Source organism: Anguilla rostrata, chromosome 18, assembly GCF_018555375.3.
Source record: "Anguilla rostrata isolate EN2019 chromosome 18, ASM1855537v3, whole genome shotgun sequence".
In the NCBI taxonomy this organism is placed as follows: domain Eukaryota; kingdom Metazoa; phylum Chordata; class Actinopteri; order Anguilliformes; family Anguillidae; genus Anguilla; species Anguilla rostrata.
In genome coordinates this window covers 19,650,516-19,671,250 of record NC_057950.1, presented here as the reverse complement: position 1 = coordinate 19,671,250, position 20,735 = coordinate 19,650,516, and the positions used below count along the sequence as shown (strand labels likewise).

The window sequence follows — 20,735 nt, the reverse complement described above, 5'->3', positions numbered from 1 at the left end:
CACCCCCCCCCCCCCAACACCCACCCAATTCTGCATCGCCACATTTGCCCCTAAATTGAGTCTTTTTTTATTTACTTGGCTTTATTCTGTGAACAGTCCCAGCAGGTAGCTCCCACTGCATCACATTCAGTTCTAAAGCCTCCAGCCTTTTCATGATCCAAACACTAACTGTCCTCCCCATGAACACCAGAGTCTCACTGCCAATTCCATCAAATAAAATAAAAAGAAATATGGTCGGTATTGAAAGAAGCTTACGTTTTCTTTATAACAGAAATCCTTCTGTGGTAAGACTATAAACCAAAATATAGAGACAGTGTGACAGGAATAATGTGTATTTCAAAAAGTGCTGAAAAATTTATGCGTGGAGTGTAGATGGGTTAAACTCATCACAAAATGCTTTTAACGATATAGATGTTTCTCATGGTTACAGATTATTGAACCTTAGTTTATAATGCACAGCTGTAAATGAAACCAGTAATGTGTGTGCATATTTATATATATATATATATATATATATAAACGGATATGAACAGATTACTTTCAAAATATATTCATTTTAGTTACTAACGGAAGCTTTGGGCTAATGGGTGTTTCCCTGTCAGTTGGGCTGGTCTCCTGAAACCTCAGTCATCTCTGAATGGAACTAAACAGCTCAACACCAGTCCACTGTGCTTGAGTGCCTTAACATGTGCTCCAGCACAATCGGGAACACCAGGCAGGCCTGGATTACACTTGTTGATATGGAAGTGATCCACTGCTTGCAGAATGCTCTATGAGTCAGTGTGGTCCAGATCTTGTAACTAAAGGCTGATATGGAGATAGGAGAAAGCCTAATATAAACTTTACACTCCACATCATAGATCATAATATAATATCTGTATTATTCATATCTATTATAGCTATATAATAAATAAAAATAATTTATTATTATTATTATTATTATTATTATTATATTATTAACTTTATTTCAATGCATCCCATTATAGTTTTTTTGGAAATGTAGCCCAAGTCAAAATGTCAGAATAAGAATTTTATGTTAATTTTATACTAAAAAAGTGAAATCAAATCATCTTTATCACGAAAAGTATTCTGATGACTATAGACTGATTTAAAAATACAGTTAAATTCAGTTAAATTTAAGGGTACATTTGAAAACTTATGCAGTGGCCAGAATCAGCCCACAGTTTTTGATATTAAATTAACAAATAATAAAACATTAGATTTTTTACTTCACAGACAGAGTTAGGTCATTTTGGTGATATTTAAACTCACAAAACTGTACAAATTTTAAAAAAATTTTTTTTAGTTTTTGTTGTTTTCTTTTGTTCCTTCTTTCCTTTTAACTTCATTCAGACGGGAGAGCAAACAGTGATGGGGGTCACAGTACAGTAAGTGCCATTGTGAGGAATCACAGGCTGTAGATAGGTTGACTGCCAGCAGCCCTATGGACTACACCACACCATAAAAACCAGCACATAGACCAGCACTACATGAATGGAGTTGTAAACCCATAGTTTAAACTATAACATATACATTTATTCTTCCCAGGTATGTGTGTCTGTCTTTGTTGTTGTTACTCCACAAAAATAAAAAAACTGATTATCATAGAATTAATACAACTAAAAAGCATTAAGAAAATAATGCTTCTAAGCATAATAACTAAAAAAAAAAAAGAGTATTCACAAAATATTCTACAGCAGCTTAGAATACTCTGAAGCAGCTCAAAGTAATTCTACTGCACTCGTGGTATTCTACAGCAGTACAGAGTAATATACGGTAGGTCAAAGAATTCTACAGCAGCTCAACATATTCTACAGCAGTTCAGAGTATTCAACAGCAGCCACAAGCCACGCATGCAGGGAGTGTGGGCAGAGGAGAGCCAATCGTATGCCAAGACTGTGGGACTTACTCATGCAGGTCAGACTATTCCACAGCAGCATAGGCCTCATACACACTAACACTAAAACCTGTTTCGCAAACTTCTCCTAAAAACTGAATCAAGTTCACACTGGTTTCAAAAACATTTTTATTTAAACCCCTTGGAGGTAGGGTCGAAAATATTTCAAAAAACTACAGAGTGTCAAATTAAAGGAAAAATAAATTAGTGGATCCTATCGTGCCCTATGTCACACAAAAATGCTGAGCAGGCCCAGTTGACCTCGATTTTGGATCAAGATGGCCAGAGGAGAATATCTATATAATATCTATATAACTATATTACTTTGGGTTCTTTATCGGGGCACGGATGGCTTGAGCTTCAGTCACAAAGACTGCTCAACTGGCTAGTGTTTCAATAGGAACAGTGAATAAAGTGACATCTGCATTTAGATCTATGGAAAAGGCAATCAGTAAACAGGGTCGGAAATTGTGGTCGAAAGCGCACATTCGACGACCGTGATGCTTATACATGCAACGTAAGGAAAAACACATTGGAGCAACTCTTCCTCAGGTGCCTGAGAATGTCAATGCAGAACATGACCAGACTGTGTCAGCAAGAACAGTCCATCTACAACTGCATAGAGAGGGATATTATAGTAGGGACGCAGTGCATAAACCCCTCATTACTAAGTCAAATGCACATTTGAGAGTTCAATGGTGCAAAACCCATGGGTACTGGTCTTTAATTTGTCACCCATCTGTATATATTATGGTCGTCGATGGCAGTTCAACTTGGATGGAGGAAGAGATATATCACAAACACTTGGAAATCCACAAGTCGATCCATGTTGTTCATTTTATTAAACTGTAAATGATGTTATGGTTACTAAGTAACACAAAAGATTAAATTCACCGCCAAGGAAATGTACTGCGTGGAGCACATTCGAACACCACCTAATGCATTTGAGTAATGTGCATGAACAGGTTAAGATAACAAAAACCTCTCAACTTAAACATTTCTGAAATGTTTTGAAACTTAAACTGCTAGTGTGTACGAGGCCTTAAAGTTTTCAACAGAACAGCAGGCCAGAGTATTCTACAGCAGCGTGGCATATTCTACAGCTTCTCAGCCTATTCTACAGCAGCTGAGAGAATTACACAATAGTCATAGCATTCCGCCAGTCAGAGTATTCTACAGCAGTCAGAGGTTTCAACAGCAGGTCAGAGTATTACTACTACAGCAGCTAAGAATATTCTACAGCAACTCACAGAATCACATTTTTTGTTACAAATCCACAGTAAATGTACAATACTATACTCAGTCAAACAGAAACTACATATATTGCCAATAAACATATCCATGTATACACACATACATACACACCTTACATTGATATATGCTCAGTTATAATTCATTAAAAAGGTGTTTAAAGATGCAAATAAGAGGCTATATTTTTGTACATTATGTGAAAAATAAAACTACAACAGAAAATGAAAACGTAACTGATATTATTTTGGAAAAGATAAGTCCAAAATAAGATAAGATAAGATTTTTAAAGTTATTTTATTCACACCAAAAGGAATTTGCACCCTGCTGTAAACTAAATGCCAATATTACTGTGCAATTAAATTTTGTGTTATCTTACCAATAAACAAACATTCAAATTAGAAATACCGAATTAACATTATGATGAAATGATAAAAGCTCACTAATTAAGCAGTTCACAAGGAGGAACTACCATGAATGTTTAGGTTCTAATTAATATTTTGAGGGATTTTTTTGTTCTAAGGAAACATTCACATTAATTAGGCAAAACAAGAGAAATTAACATTTCAGTGCCAGATATCTACCTTCATGTTCCGTTTTGCATGCAGAGGTTCAGAAACAACTTCACTTTGTTAAGCTCTCTGAAGCATCAGTTGCAGTTTCATTTTCAAAGGCTCTTGCTTACTTTTTAATCAGACTTATGCCAATTAGCACACTAAAAGATGTTCTGATAATTTTATGGAAGAGTTCTCCAAACACTTTGTGGTAAAGACTTTTGAACAGAATGGTCAGAAGTGTATCTGGATGCGGACAAACTGGTCTAATTAAATTATCTACAAATGAGCCTGCAAGGGAATGTATTAGAGGACTTTTGAGCTAATTTTAAATTTTTTTATCGATTGAAAACATTTCCGAAAGATTCCAATACAGTGCCACATTAACTTCATTTCAGTTCAAAGGAAGGTGATCTAGTGGACGGGAATACTGGCCATCAAAAGGCCGCCAGTCCTGTATTAAACTGAGGTGATACTTTGCTATGGGAATGAGCCACAATCATTCAATGAAATTCTGATTGTGTATTCTGAAGCCTTTAACAATGGTCCTTTCTGATGTCATTATTCCTTGTTCTGATGAAAAATTAAGTCATACAGTAAATATAGAAATAACAGTGTCCAACTCTGTACATGCGTTTGCTATAGGATTTATTTATAATTTTGGAGGTGTCTCTTAGAGAGACGTGACAAAGCCTGCTCCACCCGTCTGCCTGATCTGAGTTGTGGGGGGGGGGGGGGGTTCTCCTCTGAGGGACATGGCTCCACACTCCCCACTCCCTGGCTGAGGCACTGTTGGAGCAACAGCCTCTCCCCGCCTTGTTTTTTAACTGGCCCATTCAGGCCGGACAATTGTTCATCTCCTTCTGCCCCCTTTCAGGCTCTGTTTCAGGCTCTGTTCAGCCTGGCAGCCTCCATTGCGCTTTGTGTGTTACTTCATGTCTGGTTCGGCCCCTTCCAATGGACTCAGGTGACCAGAAAATGAAGGCTTGGATGAGGGATCTCAGAGGAGGGCTGAGGGAGAGGGGATTAAGATGTAAGCTGGACAGATAAACTGAGGAGGGGAGGGGGGGTCTGCATTGTGCGCACACACAGTTACATATACCGACTAGAGGGACGGCTTTTCTATAGCAGTTGCGTGGCTGGTGGGACGCCCAGTCGTCATTGTGCGAATGGATCTAACGGAGGTTGTTTCATTAATTACACATTAACCATATCGGCTGAGTGGGAGGTAAAATGCAGATGTTTCAGCACCCAAAACACCCTTTATCCTCACAATGGAGCACGGTATCAAAGCCGCTTCATTGGTGTTGAAAAGGAATGGGCGTCCTCTCTCTCTCTGGCAATCCATGTCACAGTAGTTGAGACTCAGACAGCTTTATCTCCTCTGGCAAACTCAGATTATCTTTCCAAATCAGGTATTTAACACTGGAAGAGGACAGGCTGATCGGCTGACTCCAGTGGAAGGGAGAGCAGCACTGTGACTGCACTGCCATGGCAACATCAGTCATCTGAGTTGTGGATTGAGAAGTAGTTTTACTGGGTACAGTGTACAGTACAGTTTTCAATTCCAGCCCTGGGGAGCTGCTGTTCAAACATATCTTAGAAATTTTACATATAAATGAATGCTTGGGGCAGCATGGTTATACAGTGGGTAGCAAGGTCACCTCACAGCAAGAAGGTTGTGTGTTCAAATCCCGGCCGGGGCCTTTCTGTGTGGAGTTTCCTCCCACAGTCCAAAGACATGCAATTAGGCTAATTAGAGTCATAATTGCCCATAGGTATGAGTGTGAGTGAATGGTGCATGGACCCTGCAAGGGATTGGCAACCAGTACAGGGTGTATTCCTGCCTCTCACCCTGGAGCCTGCTTGCTGGGTTAGGCTCCAGCCCCTCCACAACCCAGACCAGGAATAAGCAGGTAAGATAATGGATGGATGGATTAATTCTCTAGAGTTACCTGTACAATATTTTTCAAATAAATGTGGATTAATTTAAGGTAATACTCATGCTTCTACAAGTTTGCTTTTACATTCATTTGCATCTACATACAAATATCTTAACAAATATCAGTATATTAAATATCTCAATCACACAGCTGGTGATGATATGACTATTCCAGATTCGGATTCTAACAGTAGCTGAACCAATCCAAATCCGTTAAGCATTCAGCCAGGGAAATGGGAATTCTCTAGACACACTGCTGCACAGCTGTGTTACTGGAAAATAGCTGTCTGTGAAACTACATCTGCAGCCAAAGTTTTCCATGGAACCCCAACCCTGTACCCCCCACCCCTACACTTCAGGACGTGTGTGTGTGTGCGTGCAAGTGAGTGCGCTTCTGTTACACTACTAAGTACATTCAAGCAATAATGTATGTGGGTGTGTGCGAATGCATGTCTGTGTGTGTTAGCTTTTTTTTGGGGGGGGGGGGGGGCGGTGTTGAGGCTGCTCTTCCCTGTCAATCACAGTAACCTTGACACTGGGCAGCCAGTGGACTATGAGCAGCATCATGTAGTCATTACAAGCAATAAACCCTCACAGGAGAGGAAGCCCATCTCTCTCTCACACCTTACGGCTTGCTGCCAGCCCCCCTGGGACGACCGAGCCCCCCCACAGGGCCAGGACCCCTCATTAACACCCCCTCGTCAAGGGCCATTAGCCTGTCAGGTACAGCCATTAGCTCATGGGGCTGGGGGTGGGGACCAAGTTAAACTAATACTTATCCAATTAGCTGAAGGCCCTGCCAGACAGTAGCGAGTGTTAACCCGCACACACTGGAATATGAAGAGCCTAGCTGCTCCTGTTGACAGCACAGCTCCCTGCCCGGGGCATCTGCATAGGCCACGATTAAAAAGCAGACATCATTTGACAAAAAGTGGGGAATCAAAGTGTACAGGGGTCCATGGCGGGTTTTACTTAACGACTGCAGCAAGTAGACAAAGCTGCGCCATCAATATTACTATATGACTGACAGAACATCTTCTGACAGTCACCTCTGCGATAAGCCGCAATCCCTGATATTCAAGCCACAAATGTGGAAAATTCGGTTTATCCTCACAATTTTAAAGATGAAATTGGGCAGGTTGTTAAACTTTGTTACAGTGATGAAAGTGGAAACTTGTCGTGTCCTCCAAAAGTATGGTAACAGAAGAGGGAAAATTTGTTCTTTCTGCTCAAAATATAAAGTTTAGGACTGGTCACGTCAGTCACCTGATTTAAATCCAAACAAACAAGAACTTCACTTGCTGAAGAGAAGACTGAAGACAGAAACCTCTGAAACAAAGATCAACTGAAAGTAAAGGTCTGGAAAGGCATTTACAAAAAAAAAAAAGATAAACATTTGGTGATATCAGTGGATCATGGACCAAATATTAGACTTTATTACTTAGATTTCCTTATTTCATCCATTAACTTAATTTTGAACAGCTGAAAATGGTGGGATTTCAACACAAATACAGCCGTTTCGGTAAAGTAGTAAAGAATTTATGCATGTTAATACCATGTAATAAAGTTTTATTGTCTATACTTCAGTCATATTCATATTTTGATCTCAAATCCATATGCCTACAATACATAGCAGAAATAATACATTTCCATACTTTTGGAGGGCACTATATACATAAATAATCACATATGTGTAAGCGCACCTGCATACATGCATGTGTTTGAGTGTATATACAGTGTATAGATATGTAGGCAAATATTAGGCATTATCATTGGGGTTATGTAGCATTATGATATATACAGTACACCACCCAGTATTGTCAGTATATGAAACATTCACTATTTAGTATTACCATATATTATGCTGGTTTCATATTGCTCTAAATATTACATTACTATAGAAGCTTTCGTTATACATATATAATCTTTATTAGGGTTTGGCCATGGTTTTTTTTAATTAAAATTTATTAACATTCTCATTGCTGTACCTGTTTCTCTGATCTGTTCTGAGAGAGAAGTTTTTTTTCCAGCAGTCTGAAAAAAGTCTTGTTGGTGATACACCCCTGTTCCTTTTTTCAGATGGCATCCATAAATAAAATAAATAAATACACGCACGAATAAATAACAAAAGAAAGCTAAACAGTCCTTGCCAATTCATTCATGGCCCTGTGTCGTTTGAACGAGGCACACAGATGAATAATGGCCCTGTAAGAGGGATGGCGGCAGTTTGAGACATCAGCCTGATCATTTGTCGCCAGCTCTTGTCAAAGTAAAATCGTCCCTTTTGAAACAGGGAAATGTTTCAAAGAAATGAATCATTAGCATATATAAATGGGTCCCTTGGAGGAGGGGGGTGGGGGGGGGGGGGGGGGTTGGGGGGCAGAGGAACGCAAGGTAGCTGGCAGACCAGAGTGCAGTTGGTAAACACTATCCGTGTCCCAGAATTCCAGACTGCTGGAGAAAAGGGTGAAAGGGAGGATTGTTTTGCCTCTGTGCGTATTTGGAAGGAGGGTAATTCAGCGGGTTCAGAGGGAGCGGTGTCGCTCCGCCCAGTGGATGGACAGGGAGTGGCGTGCGCTCCGCGCTCAGGGCCTGTGGTTTTGTGCTAGTCTCAGCCCTGCATCTGTTTTGTCAGAGCATCAGCTAATGGGGAAAGTTAATTGTGTTGGTTGTAAGGCCACCTGTCACACAAGCCTCATTAGCATACTAATGGGGTGAGAGTGGCACGGACAGCACGCCTCGTCTGTACACACACGCACGCACACACACACATATACTCGTGCACACACACACACACATACACAAATACAAACACACACACGAGCGCAAGCACATACACACACGCACGCACACACGTGTGCGCGCACACATACAAATATAAACACACACACAAATACAAACACATACACGTGCGCGCGCACACACACACTTGCAAGCACATGCACATGCGCACACACACACACACGCGTACATACACACACAAAACAGACACATGTTTATACACGCACACACACAAATACAAACACACACACATGCAAGTACATACACACATGTACATATATACACACACAAACACATGCATATACATGCACACACACACACACACACACATGCATGCACACACACACACAGACACAGGCACATGCTCTACCATAATGGTTTAATATTCATAAACTATCTTGGAGCTAATTCAGCCTTTTAGGCACTGCTAGGAACAGCAGAATTTAAAGAAAACTTTGAAACATACATATATTTACTCTCCACAATAACCAGAACATGGAGCACTACAGTATTTACTGGACTGAACAAATAAGCAGAAAAGAAACGGAGATGCAACAACACCAGCGCCTATGAAAATGCACTGCCCTCACTTTGAGCCGTTTCTGATGTTCAAAAAAATATGCAGAACGCACAGGATCCAAGAGCTTTAACAATTTAACTGAAATTCATTTCCTGTTGTTCACAGTCCAATAGAAGCCACTTCTGTCTGGATTGTGCAGTGAATGACTGAAAATAAAAGTGTGTAAATAAGAGCGTTGGATTTGAATGGCGTTCTTCACAGGGCCATCTGCATGGCTTGCTTTGTCTCTCAGTCTTACAGGGAATCTGCTGGCTCATCAATGGCAGTCTGTCGCCGTCAGTCAGAGCTGGTTACGTGTCCTCTCTGACAAACAGCCGCCGCTGGAATTAGGCAGATGCCGTGGATCAGCTGGATTAGCGACCCGGTCATTACAAAACTCACCGGTCTGCCACGCTTGCTCGCACACAACATTCTGGTGATGTTTTTTCCGCTTGGCACGAAAAGAGTAGCCTAACTCTAGAGCCGTTCCTACATCGAGCAACAGGGAAGTATAAAATATAAGATCCACCTTACTGGAAAATTCCCAGTGCAAAGTCCTGAAGATTCAGTGGACGCCCATGAACTGATCATGCATGTGAATGATGTGTAGGGAGCCCATAATGTGCATCTTGAGGGCTGGAAGTACATACTTCTACATCAACAGCAACCGATAGGCATTGGGTTCAGTTCAGTCCTTAGTCCATTGTTTGTGAAAAAAATACAAAACACACAGAGAATAGAGTAAGATGAAGCAGGACCAATAGCAAGAAATAAATCCAGCGCTTGGCCAGAATAACCACATTTGTCTTAGTATAAACAGCTGAAAGGATGGCTTGAAATAATTTGAAAAATCGCAGACCATGTGGGACTGGGTACTTATGGTAGTAAATTTTCCATCCTAAATGATACTAAATGCTTATTTCTCCTGATGAACAGACCATCCATATGAATCTCTAGCAGTCTGCTTGATGCACTGGGGACTGAATTGAAGGAGAAAATAAATTAACTCATATAATGCAAAGCAAGTGGTGGTATATGAGGTCAGGGGAAGCCACCATATCCAAAGAGAGGTCTCTAAAACATGCATCTCCTGTGCAGTAAGACTGTACTTTACACAACACAATCCACATGGAGACTAATCAGCAGAAGCAAGTATACCTGCCTAAAATGAGTGAGAATCTGGCCACTGAAATCAGCTGCATGACCATTGGGCTTTGAGCTGCAAGCCTCACTGGCCATGTCCAGGAACACAGTGCCAGCTCTGCGCTGGTGAAACTGCAGAAACTAATCTCAGGACTGAGTAGTTAAATGGTACGAAGGGTATTTGCGGGCGAGATTTAAAAAGCTACCAGCACAACATGCATTTTTTAAAGTTTTCCGAGATGTACTGAAAATGCTAATTACTCCTTTATTATGTGCTCTGTCGAATGCAAATTATTTGTTTTACAGCGGAAAAGTTAGGCGGACGTCCTCATTAGCATATCCGCTGCCTGCCTCCTTCGCGCGCGGCAGTGGAAGCAGAGCGGCGCGGTTTCTTTATCTGCGCGATAAATTACATTAACAGTTGAGTTAGATAAACAAGACAAAATGATGCCGCTATTAAGCCCTGCCTGAGCATCGCGCTTCGGGGTAATTGAAGGGGTCTGGCTTTAGTAGCATATGGTGCATGAAATCCTGCAAATCAACACAATCAAACCAACACTAACCGGAGGTGTCAAGCTCACACAACAGGTATTTAAACTATTGTGTAAATAAACTCTTAACGAGGCAGAAGGAGACAGCTAAAGCATCTCTTTAAACGGCAGCCTCCCACTGATGAGAGAGAAAGGCATTTGCCATATGCCGTGTTTGCTTGCTGAATGCAGGCTTGGCTGAAGCATGGCTTCCTGCAGACATCTTGCAGGCCATCCTCCGTTTCTTGAAAGTTGCTCTACAATTATTTATGAGAAAGTAGGCCTACGGGAACGTCCAAAAGCAGTATTCAGGCCATTGAACATCTCACCCCAAGACCATTCTCAGACCAGTTGTTAGATTAATACTGGAATATTATGGAGCAAATATATTAATAACAGTATGAAGTATATGCTGCATTGCACCTGAATTCTGTGCATGATTTTGTTCATATGTTTCATGGCAGGGAGAATTACTTAAATCTGAGTATAAACAGCATTTTTCCTGTTTCTAATTGACGCTTCAAACGTTTTTCGCAACACTGCGTACAACTGTAGTACTTGACAGAAAACAAGAAAACTTTCATTCTAGTGAACAGTTGAGAAACAGTTATTTGGAAGTGATGCAGCATGTTTTTGGCAGCAATCTGTTTTGAGGTCCTTGTCCTCTTGAGATGGATTGTTAGGCATACAGAAACAAGACTGTTTCAGGGAGGAATCTGTCAGTTTGCCTGGTAAACAAGTAGTGATTTTTATCTCTAGCCTCCTGATCTGGGATCAGCTTAATCTACCCCCGATTCCAACTCCGACCAAACCTGCCCCAAAACTGAAGCAGAATTCAGGATCACCAGATACACACCCCCACCCCTCCATGCGAGCTGACTAAATTCTGCTCCACCGCCCACCACCCCCCCGGGCCTCACTGCCTCATATAAACACCCCCCAACCACCCCCCCCCCCCCCCCCGACTGACATAAGGCGAGACCCCACTGCGGGCTGCTGACAGACGGAGAGGGGACTGGAGCATATGACCATATGACCACAGCTCTGTCCCCCGCTGACAGCTCGCCTAGCTCTCTCTCTCTTGCTCGCTCGCTCGCTTTCTCTCACGGGCGCCACGGAAACGCTCTCCCTCCCCATCTGCACCCAAAGACCCGCGCGGCCCTCACAATGAGGGGACCATGCTACCGCCGGCACACAAGCAGAGGGCCCCGCGCTGGGGGGGGGGGAGGGAGGGGGGTGGGGGACACATTAACAAGCAATAATCTCAACCGCCTTATCCATAATGCATTGTCTGGGCCAATTTACATGGTGTTGAACCCATTGGGGATAGAGGCTCATCCATCACATTAGTTTATTAGCCCGTTCCCTCGTTCCCTCTCGCTCTCCTACCCCCCCCCCCCACCCCCACCCCCTCTCTCGCTCCTGTTTTTTACCCAGGATTGTTGTGCAAAGCACAACTGGCCCCATAAAATCTCCAAACAGCTTAATTGCTGGGCTGTAAAAATTTGCATGTTTGTGACTCTTGGGCGGGGGAATTGGGCGGGTTTGTTATTTAGGGAGGGTGGTGTAAGGGGGGGGGGCAGTCTGAAGGCCTGTAAAACTGCTGCAAGGCCGTCAAACGCACTCGCGCCGTTGTCCCCCTGAATGTATTACCCCCCAGATCACAGGGCGGCGGCCCAATTACCAGCGAGGAATCTGCCGAGGTCAGTCCCGGCTTTCCGCGACACGCCCGGCCTGCTCAACACTTTCCATTAGCGGACCAGACAAACAGAACAAGAACAGCAGCGAGCGGCCAGGCTGCCAATCACCCCTCACCATGCTGCTGCAGGCGCATTTCACATCCTGTGGCCATTAATGCACTAACAGGAAGGATCTCATATATTCATGTTTAAAAACGTTTTTGACTGCATTTAAGCTACATTTTTAATGCCACGCAAAATTAACCTCATTTTATTAAATTAAAGGGGCGCACCATGCAGGAGGAACATGGTGCAGCACTGAGTTTTGAATGGAACCTGCGCTTAACAGTTCACAAGTTCTCAGGTAAACAAAAATGTCCACATAGTGCAATAAACTTATCATGCCTTAATATACCTCACGAGCTATAAAATACTGTGTAAAAAAGTGCAACGGTCACCGAAGGCACAATTCAGCCTGTCTCATGAAACAGGTGTGAAATATGAATGTCAAATTCTTGAAGGCTAAGCCAAAGATCAGAGTACGGATACTGTAGGCTAACTGAAGTGTTTCTCAGTTGAAACTGAATGGACACTGTGTGCAGCTGTCTGGGTTGTTCTTGCAGCAAGACTCATCTTCCAGACCTTACTGAATGGCTGGATTTAGACAGCATATTAGCCAACCTATAAATAATATTGTATCGCTTACTATTATCATATTTCCAATTACTTTATTTTACACAACCTGATTATTAAATAGGGATATATATAAATATTGAATATTAAATGCTGAGGGACACAATAATAATAATAATAATAATAATAATAATAATAATAATAATAATAATAATAATATTATTGTGTCCCTCGGCAGTAGTATCCATTTGAGGACATGCAAAGGAGAGGAGATAATTATGTTCAGGAAAACTTTCAAAAACGTACCGCAAAAGCTTTTCATACATTTTCAGTTTGGTGTGTTGACGCCTGTTTTTCTGATGACGACACATTTGTTTCATACAGGTTACTTCATGACCATGTTTATCGTGTCCCAGTCTATTTTATTGAATAATATAGCAAATATTTTTATTGATATTTATCAAAGACTAATGTTATTAGTCATCTGTTGAAGAGGATCCATAGGAGTGACATGCAGCCATCTTTTTGTACCTATTATGAGAACATCACTAAAATGAGTACATCCCAAACCTTTGAGACATCTGTAAAATGTTGCATGCGTGTCCAATCCTCACCTGTTTAATGAGATATGTCTGGTCATTCAATATGATTTATTCTGCTAGTGTCCTTGCTAATCTGTGTATCCAGCAGCCGTGGGACATGCACCTTCGGTAGCTTCCAATCCTTATAATCTGGAAGACACAAAAAATTATAAGATTGTTGGAGAAATTTTCAGGAGTCAGTGCAATGCCTTTTCAAAAGGACTTACGGTTTTCATGAAATTCTGTCATATTCTAGAAATGTCATTTCACAGAGGGTGGAGTTTAAAAAAATGTTTCCATAACAATAGCATGAACAAAAACATTTATGGGACCATGAAATTATTATTTCATAAAAGGATTGTTCATAATCTTCTTGAAGTAGCAAAGTATAGGTATCCAAGCAAACTGCAGCAAGACCAGCCCCCCTCCCATTCGCCCTACCCCCTCCCTCTAGTTAACTCCCCATTTTGCATCACTATGCTGCTATTAAATGTATGACTCTCTTAAATTTACCTGTATGACTGAAATATTTTGCTTACAAAAAATACTTTCATACAAGAGTCCATTTCTGGTACCGATGCAGAAAGATTAATTATACATATTTACGTTCAATCACCATTTGTTTTATATACAATTAATGCCAAGCAGATATTTTTAGAAAAGGTTAGCAACATATTATTAAATGTTATATGTTACAATGTGACAAGAAATGGCAAAATAATTATACTATTGCAATATTTTATGGAAATGTTAGGCAACCGGCCTGCATGAATAGCAGACAAACTCGCGATCATCTGTTTACAGCATAGAATTACAGGTACACTTATTTTTTCATTTTTAATATTTACTTTAACAGTTTTCATCTATCAATATGTTGTATAATAGCTAATATAATTCATACCTAATAATAATAATTGTAGGTCAGCGCAAAATATACAAACTGGACATGTGTAACAAAAAAAACATGTCCGATTAATATAATTTGTATCGCACATCTAACACGTAATGGGTTTTTTTGTTTTTTTTTTACAATAATTATAAAGGCTGGAAGGAAATATTAAGGCATCCTATGGACACATTTTGGGGGTTTTCCCCGTTTAATACATTCAGATCTTATTTTAAAGAAATCAGTATTGCACCATTTAAAACCAAAAATATTTGACCTTACACCACAGAAAAAATGTTTGATCAGAGTGAAACCATGCAGGCATATATGTAACTCAGAGCCAACAGATCTCTTTCGTAATCACTCTGCTACACACATTTTTGTTCTGGTGCAGAATTAACGGTTAATGACAGTAGAACTGTAGGGCCAGCCTGCGCTGAGTGTCTGATCTCAGAGAAATGATCAACAAGAACACCAGTGAAAGAGGCTTCACTTAACACAGAGCTCACGCGGTTTTACAAAGACTTTTGAAAGCTAAAATGACAGCCAACTATCCATTTCAGTCAACCACACATTACATTGCATTCATTTAAACACCTCTCCTGACTCAAGTGGCTTCAAGCAACTAGATTCCAGGGCAGAAAATGTATACGTGGGATTTTGATTGATACATTGCTACATATGGACCTCAAACAATAAGCAGGGACTGCATTAAATTAATAAGTCATTCTTGTGCTGTTTGATGAATCTGATTTAATCAAGTCTGCATTATTCTCTCTAATGCAGTGTTGGATTTGTCAGATCTGCTATCAATTAATCAATCTTTTATTAAACTCCCTTGCATTTTGTTAATATGTATAATAATTTATTCATTTTTCTGGCTAAGGTTGTCAGCTTTAAGCAAAACACAATCCTGTCACCAGACCAAAATCTCAGGTGTAGCCAGTTACTCTCGAACACATGTTGTGGCTCAAATGCCAGTGCATGTAGTCTCTGACACACGACAGTGTGACTGGGAAACCTGCACCAAAGTGCTCAAGACCAGTCACGAGGGTGAACACAATGCAAATAAAGTCAATAGTTTTATCCGAAATCTGGACATAAGAGCAAAAAAAAAAAAAAAAAAAACACAAAAGGTTACCATTTCAGCCATATTTATTCCTAGAAATTAAGTGGCAAGTGCATTACCAGATTATGTGAATCACACTACAGGGGAAGTGCTTACCTATCAGGACACAAGCAGTACTCACACCTTATTTAAATTAGCAGATATCAGAGTCGTTCTAGAGGGAGACCACCTTTGCTTATAGCCAGATCCAGATATAACCATTGTGTGCATCTGTCTCTTACAGAGGCTGGATATTTCACTCTTGCGTCTTACACAGGCAATATGATCCCGATCAGAAGTCAGTAGTGCAAAGCTGTTTGTCTGTAGCACACGCTGCTGGGTTTGGGGGACTCTGGGAGTATGAAAGAAGGCTCTCAGTTATGAAACGATCATGAAAAAAGGAGAGATAATCTTTTTGACTGCTCTCATGTTTTAAGAAATTATTTTTTGGGGTGGAAAAACTTCATCCAAGACTTTTGAGTTTTAATTAACCTTTCAGAAAGCTCCTTGGTGGAGTAATTCAGCATGTCGTTATGTGACCTCAAATCAAATTTAATGCATTTATCTAGTTCATTACAATAATGAATGATGAAACATTGCTCTAAACCATACCAAGAACACGTCCCCTTTGAGCAATTTGTAAGAAAGCTTATCCCTTTGGTTCTGTCACAAGTTATTAACTCTTTTACACATAATTACCGCCAATAAAATGGATAGATTGCATGTAAAAGTCATGGAACCAGGGAGAGGGGCAGGACAGCTACTCCCTCAAGCCATCAACATTGCGGTTTGTTTAATTGGTGGAGAGGAAAACGCTAACTGTACCCCCTCACTCACTCACTCACATTCCCCACTATCAATCAAGGGAAGTTAAACCAAGAGCACAGAAACAGCCATCTGAAAAGGGGATTATAATTGCAATCATATATGTGAGGATTTAACATGCACGGCATACTGTACCATTAGTTACACAAATAAGTAATAATTTGCTAATGACAACATTATGTTGAGTCAGTTTAGGGGCAATTAAAGTGAGTGATATTTACATATGCCTAATGAATCATGGTGTGTGGCAGCTTGAGGGATTCTAATGAATATTCATCCCGGCATTCTCAACTGCCGCTGCAGTGTATAAACTGAATTATGGTTGATTTGCCCTTTTAAAGAATGAACATGGGCGCATCTCCTACAAGCAGGGAATGAACAATAAAGTCTGATTATAAAAATGTTTTAGTGGTAAACTGACGGTGGGGAGACCAAAGGCTGATTTTTATAGACTTCCCTGGTTTTCATAAAGGATGCGCTGCCGCACTTTGTGAAGAGAGAGAGAGGCCCGTCTGATCTCCTACTGGCCGAGCCGCCCGCAGTGAGAGTAACTACACCGCCGTGGTTTCCACTTTAATTGCACATGTATAGTAGTTTTGCATTAACCCCTCGGGTGCTGGATCGTACAAACATCCAACGCAATGTGCAACCGCGTGTCGTCGTACTGTCTGTTGCACGCTCTGCTCTAACTTCCTAGTTTCTTAAGGAACCGGCTCACCCGTGGCACTAATTAAGGATGCTGGACGAGTATATTGTTTTCGTCATGTTTTATTCATGCTGAAAATCCAAACGTTCCTCCATGTGTGTTTGTGCTCGGTGTGTGAGCGGTAAACACCTGGTAAAGCACTGCCCCATGAAAGTTATTTAAAGCGCACGGAATGCAAAATCAAGCAGCTACCGTCAATTCCCACAGCGGGTTATTACGATATGTGGGGAGACCAAAGTGTGCATTCACACACAGCAGCCGGTGATGCTGCCTCGGACGGCCATTGCATCGCTCTGGCTGGCTCCTGGGAGTCCTGCTTCAGTACCTCATGTTAACACAAAATAACTGGGGCTGAATGTCTCATTATTTTAAGACTTGGGCACTGTGGATAAAAGCTGTGAACAGAAAGAGTGGACATTAGTCCTCACAGGACAGTATTTTTCCAACTTACCCTGGTGCAGTTTCTGAAAGGCAATGTGTCAGGGGTGTCCAGTCTTACCAGAAAAGGGCTGGTGTGGCTGCAGGTTTTGGTTTTAGCCAAGCACTAAGACACCTGATTCAAATAATTAACTTATCATGGCCTTCAATCAAGACCTGATAAGTAGAATGAGTCTTAGTGCTGAGCTAAAACAAAACTGGCATCCTCTTTTCAGATTGAACACCCACTGAATACATCTACTGCTCCACATGCCCTATAACACAGGGGTTCCCTATTAGGGGTAATCTATTTCAGGATTCCACAACTTCAACTCTTATTTAGCCTAATCAATTATTTTAAGTGAAATCATTGCTAAACTACTTGTGTATCCTTGTTGAAAGCATTTTACTGTGGTCTGATCCAGGAGAGAGCCAGCATAGTTGCACACAGATGTTTCGAACGTGAAGCCACAATAATTGGTCGGAACAGAAAACCGAGAGCACCAGCCTCTAGGACAGGAGTTCAGCACCACTGTAATATTTGGCGTGTTTGGGTTCAAATAAAATTAAACGCACATTGAAATAATTTCTGGCAGATCTTTGAGGGCGGCATAGACTGGCCATTGGATGCAGAAACACCAGTGCAAAGCAGTGGAGCACTGGAGCCCATTCTGCCTTTGGAGAGTCACAGGATGGGCAGGTATTTCTATGTCAGCTCTTAATTGATCAATTAAACCAGCTTATTACGCAGTTGACTCACCTCACCTGCTATAGTTACCGATTTTACGATGCAAACAAAAACTATCACACCCTGAGCCTGTATCGCGAAGCAGGGCCCTGTTTCACAACGCAGGGTTACTGAGATAGCTGGATAACCACACTGAGTAAAATCCAGAACCCTCCCAAATCTGGAACACAGACTGAAGTAAAAAGAGTACTTCCGGGTTTTACTCAGAGCAGTTATCCAGTTCAGTAACCTTTCTTTGTGATACAGGCCTCTGTGCCTCAAAATTACAAGGTTTTGTAACCCCTTGGGGATTTCACAAAGTGGGGTTTTTGGGAGTGTGCCGACTTGTGAATATTTTGAATTGGGTGAAACACAATAAAATATACAATGTTTAAAAATATTTGCAAATGTTAACCAGCAAACTTCTTATTAATTCCACTTTGTGAGATTCCCCTTGCACTGTATACGTATAACTGGGCATTGTAAAGACAATAATGACAGTTAAACATTCTCTTTCTCTGGAATAATATAACATTCAGGCATTGTACAGAGAAGGAATAAATGTTCACTGGTAATGTCATCTCAAATATGCAGAGGTGTGGCCAATATTCTGATATTTTTTGGATCACAGGATACTTTGATTCTGCCTCAGCGCACATTCGTTTTATTGAAGTCCTTATGAATATAAGTACATTAACAGAGGCCTTTGTGGGAGGTGAATAATTACTGTATCAATAAAAACAGAAAAAAATGTTATCACTGTAGAGACAGACTATGCATTTCAATCCATTTTAAGATCTCAGCTGTTTATTACTGTTATAAAGGCAATTAAAGTTAAACAATACAAACTTTCAGTATAGCAGCTCTCCAGTCTTGGCCTTGAAACCTCTTCTCTATAATATCACTCCACAACATCTAGCTATGGTCAGTTCAGGTCAATAATCGCCCATCACTACCACTGACAAATATTAGAACTGTGTATCTGATTAGTTTGCCACCACGTGACAATCAGTTTCTTTTGTATGAGAAGCTCAAAGTTACACTTAGGGTCCGTTTGGAATAGCACATCTGTGACGATGCAAAGTATGCGTCAAGACTGCCATTAATATGAGCCTGGAGCCTGCAGAGTATTAGTAATATCAGTAAGGAACCACTCAGGCTCCTCTTACCTTTTAAATAAAATCCTTTTCTGATTCGCACCGTTGCAGTACATGCCGGTGAAGCACTGTGATTTTGGTCTTCTCCGTCTGTGTGCAGCACTTTAACTGAGCCTATATTCCAATTAAATTATGAATACAGCATTTGTACGTACACGCAGACAAATTTGGACAAGTCTTAGCTGTTCCTAACGCTGAAGCGTAACGTAAATCCATAGAGCGTGTCTGCCCCCTTGTGTAAATAGGATGTAACTGCATTGAGTAGTGGCAACAGTGACTGTTTTCATTCAACACGAAATCTCCAAAATCGCAGGAACAAAGTCTAAACTCCCCCAGAAAAAGTCACTGAAACGCCGCTTGACACAACATTAAACTGATTCATAACTTAACAAACGTGTTTTTAACCGTTACTTTTATGATTGCTTGCATCTACAAAAACGGTGGGAAATTCAAAATAACAGTGGAAAGGTCTCAGCACAGCTGCATATGCCCAAACACCGTAAAACGTAGGCCTATATTAATTTGCCAATTGCCATTGAAACTGGCTGGCAGACAACGTCCTTATGTAGTGTATCAAATATGCCACGAACAGCCCTAAAAACCGGAAGAACTCTTTCCGTCAGATTGACAAATAAAAAACACACACACTTTGAGGTGCACAATTAAAAACTGACCACTGAGTGACGCTGTTGTCATGTGTAGTCTCCCAATGTTATGCAAATTAAATATGCATCGATTATTATTATTATTATTGTTGTTGTTGTTGTTGTTGTTGTTGATTTTTGCATATTAGTTCTGTTGTTTGCATTTTAACTCAGTTGAATAATAATTATTTCAATTGATAATTGTACTTATTAAATTTTCCATTCCCTTGCTACTTAATATCAGTTATTTTTGGGTGCTGAGTGGTTCAGTGAAGTTGCACACCATGAGGGCAGAATGGGCCTGTAGTCACAGGTCTGAGCCTCTGCTGCTTCATTTCTCAAAAATAAATAAATAAATAAATAAATAAATAAAGTACTAGAGGCCCTCGGGTTAGCTGTTGTTGGCAGTGCGATATACCTTTCTTCTGATTTCTGTGGCACAGTAGTGACTTGAGAGGGAAATGTTTTTAATAAGACTGGGGTTAATCTATTTTACTGTCCACAAATTACAAATAAAAGTACTGAAACCCCTTTCATTCAGATATTGATAGATTTGAGATGACAATCAAGTCAATCTATGTGCCAGTGTAAATTGTATTTGTGGTTGGGTAAGGTTTTTACTTTTGGTCTATGTTCTATTCTAGAATTTAAACATGACAATGTTTGGTTGCATATCATAAGAATTATTGCAAGTGGCATGACGATGTGTTTGGTAAAT

General features: G+C 40.7%; 1 long non-coding RNA gene across 2 annotated transcripts; it reads right to left on the bottom strand.

Annotated features, from left to right (window-relative positions):
- Positions 1-1,756: 1,756 nt before the first annotated feature.
- On the bottom strand, positions 1,757-17,701 carry LOC135244998 (uncharacterized). 2 transcript variants are annotated; one of them, XR_010327116.1, is made up of 3 exons: positions 17,524-17,695; positions 13,581-13,697; positions 1,757-4,710 (listed from the first exon to the last, which is right to left on the bottom strand). It is a non-coding gene; the product is annotated as an uncharacterized LOC135244998 (long non-coding RNA). The 2 variants fall into 2 exon arrangements; XR_010327117.1 differs by lacking the exon at positions 1,757-4,710 and adding an exon at positions 6,740-9,675 and having other exon boundaries at positions 17,524-17,701.
- Positions 17,702-20,735: the final 3,034 nt, after the last annotated feature.